This window comes from Microtus ochrogaster, chromosome 4, assembly GCF_000317375.1.
Source record: "Microtus ochrogaster isolate Prairie Vole_2 chromosome 4, MicOch1.0, whole genome shotgun sequence".
NCBI lineage: Eukaryota > Metazoa > Chordata > Mammalia > Rodentia > Cricetidae > Microtus > Microtus ochrogaster.
In genome coordinates, this window is record NC_022011.1 from 1612695 (window position 1) to 1617535 (window position 4841).

Genomic DNA, 4841 nt, shown 5'->3' on the forward strand with positions numbered 1-4841 from the left:
ATTTACGGCTTTTGAGCAGGAGAACTGACAGGCATTCTAATACGGAAGGAGATATGATGTCCTTAATGTACAGTGATATCACTGCTAACGAGGGAGAAGCAGCCAGAGCACTTGCAGTCAGCACCGGCTGTCCTGGCTGGGGTGGAAGAGACCTTGTCACCCCAGAAAGGACACAGGTAATGAAGAAAAGGAAACCAAGCCCCAGGTACAAAGACACCAGCTCACTGTGGACGTGCATTAGCTTCAGGAAGTTGACGCTAAAACTGTCTGGACAGAGCTGACCTTGAGAAGGGACAGGGTGAGGCGTGGTACTCTGAGTGTAATTAAAACCCTCCAGGGAACAGGCAAAGGAAAGCTGGGCCGCCTTCTGACCTTCGTCTCTGTCCCCTTTGTCCCACCCCAGAGTGGTCTCAGAACTTAAAGCTGCGAACAGCTACACTGTCATTAGCAGGATGCCCCTATTGTTAGGAAATGCCACACACTCATGTCTTTTATTTGCAAATGAGGCCTTAAAGGTTTAACTTTGTGTGGAGAAAAAGAAATTCTTCGAGGTTGCTTTTCCAACTTCCGTGTACAGACTTGTGACTGAGGGAGAGACACCTTACTGAGAACAATCTGAGAAGCCCTCACTCCGCAGGACTCCTGCATGCGGTGGCTGGAAAGGGTCTTTCAAAGGTTTCAGGAGCATCTTCCACTCTGAGAAAATGGGGCTGTGTGTTGGTAGCAAGGAAAACGGAACACTCAAGATCCACATCGGTTTTCGCCATTCCCATCAACTTCCCCGGAAGCATGAGGGTTAATTTAAGACCTGAGAGGGCTTTTGCCAGCTCTGAGGATAGCCAAGCACTTAAAATTTGCCAGCTCCATTAAATGTACTTCTCCTTAATTAAACGCAGACACATTCAGAGATCCACATGCTCAAAATTAAGTATCAGAGATTTATTGTATAAAGGAGCCAAACAGCAAAGGCAGAGGTCAGAACTGACCAATATGACAAAGGACTATATTTTTTATTATGTTATTATCTAATGAATTTTAATGCACTGAGACAGCGGTTGTGAGCTGGACAGGCTTTTCTGGGCTGCGATCTAATCTGCCACTCTCAAGTTACAGGGTACAGGAAAGTTAGCTATTTCTTTAGGGCTCAGCTTCATTAATTGTAAAAAGGGAAGGTCATTTTACTTCTTTCATGGTAATGAATGAATGAAACCAACAAATAGCAAACCATTCACTGATGTGGGATTCCCCTCTGTATGCTGTGAATATCATTGGTTAATAAAGAAACTGTCTTGGCCTGTGATAGGGCAAAAGCATGGAGGTAGGTGGGGAAAACTAAACAGAATGCTGGGAGAAAGGAGGCAGAGTCAGAAAGAAGCCATGAAGCCACTGGAGACAGATGCACTGAAACTTTGCTGGTAGGCCATGGCCTCGTGGTGATGCACAGGTTAATGGAGATAGGTTAAATTAGATGTTAGAGCTAGCTGATAAGAAACTAGAGCTATTGGGCCAAACAGTGATTTAAATAATACAGTTTCTGTGTGGTTATTTCAGGTCTGAGCAGCTGGCAGCAAACAAGCACCCTCCTTGCAAATATTCACTATTTTGTTCAAAGCATAATTAAGTGAAAAATTAATGTTAGCGTTTTTTTCCCCGACATCTTAGGGAGGCTGCAGTGGTTGTCGCCACTCTCCGAGCTTCATCATGCCGCCCAAGGATGACAAGAAGAAGAAAGATGCCAGAAAGTCAGGCAAAAAAGACAAAGACCCAGTAAATAAGTCTGGTGGCAAGGCCAAAAAGAAGTGGTCCAAAGGCAAAGTTCGGGACAAGCTCAACAATCTAGTCCTGTTTGACAAGGCTACATACGACAAACTCTGTAAGGAAGTTCCCAACTATAAACTTATTACTCCAGCCGTGGTCTCTGAGAGACTGAAGATTCATGGTTCCTTGGCCAGGGCAGCTCTTCGGGAGGCTTATCAAGCTGGTTTCAAAGCACAGAGACCAAGTAATTTACACCAGAAACACAAAGGGTGGAGATGCCCCAGCTGCTGGTGAAAATGCATGAATCAGCTGTACATTTGGAAAAATAAAACTTTATTAAATAAAAAAATTAATGTTAGCAATGTAATATGTAAATTGTTATTATTAAAAATTGATATTCATTTTAGTCACATTTATTACATGTAAAATTGCACTATTTGCAATTAGTGTACAGATAATAGCAAAAATTATTTTCACTCACCATACTAGAAGAAACAGATAATTTAGGCTTATGGCTCCAGCATGGTGGTGGAGTCCAGCATGGTGGGAAAACATGGCAGCAGGCTGCAGGCATGGCAGTCAGAGCAGGAAGCTGAGAGTTCACACCTTCAAATGCAAGCACCAAGTAAGAGATTTAACTGTGATGTACTTCCTGCAGTAAGCCCGCACCCCTAACCCTGACCCAAACAACTGAGGACCAAGGTTCCAATACCAGAGCTCATGGCGCAGACATTTACCATTCAAAGCACCACACATTCCACTGGTGAACATGGATCCATACCACGTAAACTCACTTGAACACACACACGTACACACACATGCACAATGATCAAACAAACAAAAGCCATATCATGAGGGTCATGTATTTTCTTGTCTGATGCATTTGACTTGTGTGGGTATGAAAGTGTGGATATTCAGTCTTGATGCTGTCCACTACCTCTCTTGTCTACCTTTCCGTCCCCTCGAGACTCCAACTCAGTGGTTCCCAGTCTTGATATACATAAGAACATCAGAGGTACTCACTATAAATTCACAAGTTCTGGTGTGGTGACAGGGTCCAGGTATCTGTAGACTCAACAGATAACCCTGATGGAGGTGGCATGCAGACTTAATCGCATCCTGGATCCCTAACGTTACCTGCTCTTGCCTAGTGGATGAGAGGGTGGCCCTTGGGGAAGCTCTGCTCTTCTCTGTTTTATGTGAAGACTTGGATTACCTTCCCTTTAGGAGGTATATTCAGGTTCACGATGATCCAAATTAAGGCTGAGTCAGAAGAGGTAGGTTCTTTTCTTTTTTCTTAGAGCTTTGCTTTGTTTTTAAATTTTATTTATTTATTTCATATACCTGGGTGTTTTGTCTGCATGTATGTCTGTAACATCCCTGGCCAGCAGAGGGTGTTGGATTCCCTGGAACAAGGCTGTGAGCTGCCATGCAGGTGCTGGGAGTCAAACCCTGGTCCTCTGGAGAGCAGCCAGTGATCTTTGTCGCTGAGCCACCTCTCCAGACCTAGTGGGTTTTGTTTTGTTTTCTATACATAGTGTGTGATGGGTGAGTGCCATGGCGTGCATTGGAGGTCAGAGTTGTTCTCCTCGTCCATCGTTTGGATCCTGGGCATCAAACTCAGGTTTGCTGGCTCGGCAGAAAGCTCTCTCCTGCTGGTCCATCTCACTGGCCCAAAGAGGATTCCTTTAGTCATCTCTTGCCGAGGTTCTCAGAAGGAAAGAAAAGATGAAGGGTAACTTCAGTGAGACCATTCACACACAAACTTAGAATGTTAGCACAGTCTTTATGATTGTCTATATGGAAGAGCCTTTGCCTCGTCTTTGGGTTGTGGGTGGACACTAGGTAGTAGGAGAGATGCTTCAGGGTCTGTGGATGAAAGCCAACAGCAGTCTTTGGACACAGGCACTCACTTGTCCTGTGGCTGTGACATAACACCTGGCAAAGGCAACTTCAGGAAGAAAAGGTGCATTTCGGCTCCCAGTTCAAAGGTGAAGTCCCCCAGGGCATGGAGGGCGAGGAGCAGGCTCAAGGCTGTCCTGTGTGTCTGCAGTCAGGAAGCAGAACGATGGTGGAATTTCTTCTTCTGTTCACTCCATCGAAGCTGTCCACCTGGCTGAGGGGGCTTCCCATCTCAGTGAGTCTGACCCTGATGACCTTCACAGGTGTGCCCAGAGGCTTGTTTCTCAGGTGTTCCTGGATTCCATCCAGTTGTCAAAATCAGCCATTAAAAAAACCATACTGGTAGGGAGGTCATAAGGTGCTTCTGTGGCCCCCGACTTGGGCTGTGGCCCACTCAGGTAGACGCTGGAAGACTTTGTGATCCACATGTCAAACCAGTTCTTGGCTTTCAGTTTGTCTGTTCTTGTCATTTGTATATGGTCACATATGTGCAGAAGAAATGGACATGATTGCAGGACACGGTAGGCAGTCTTATTAGTAAAACACTGGATCAAAACTTTCACTAAAATCTTTAGTTTATAAATATAAATTTAAAAAATTACCTCCCCGTTTCTCCTAATGTGTAAGAGTTGTAGAAGACATTAATCCCGCTGTCTTAGTTAGGGTGTCTGTTGCTGTGAAGAGATGTCATGACCACAACAACAACTCTTATAAAGGAAAGCATTTACCCGGGGCTTGCTTACAGCTTCAGAGGTTCAGTCTGTTATTGTCACTGCAGGAAGCTCTGTGGCAGGCGAGTGGACTTGTGCTGGAGAAGGAACAGAGGGTTCCACATCCTGATCTGAAGGCAGCAGAGAGAGAGAGAGAGAGACACTGGGCCTAGCTTGAGTGTTTTAAACCCCAAAGCCCAACCCCAGTGACACACTTCATCCAACATGGCTACACTTCCAAATCCCTTTCAAGTAGTGGCACTCCCTAATGACCAAGCACTCAAATCTATGAGCCTGTGGAAGCCAGCCCTGTTCAAACCACCCATGTCATACAATAAAGAAAGAAGTTACACATCTTGAAAAGTAGACACTCTTTTTAAACCTGACAGAAGACTGAAATCATAGGATGAAGTGCTTACATCAGAGCTGGGGTGGGGAAGAGGAAGTCAGAAAGCAAAAATGTCTGTCAGG

General features: G+C 45.0%; 1 pseudogene; it reads left to right on the forward strand.

Moving 5' to 3' along the window:
- The first annotated feature begins 1701 nt into the window (after positions 1-1701).
- LOC101982543 lies at positions 1702-2062 on the forward strand (annotated as a pseudogene).
- Positions 2063-4841: the final 2779 nt, after the last annotated feature.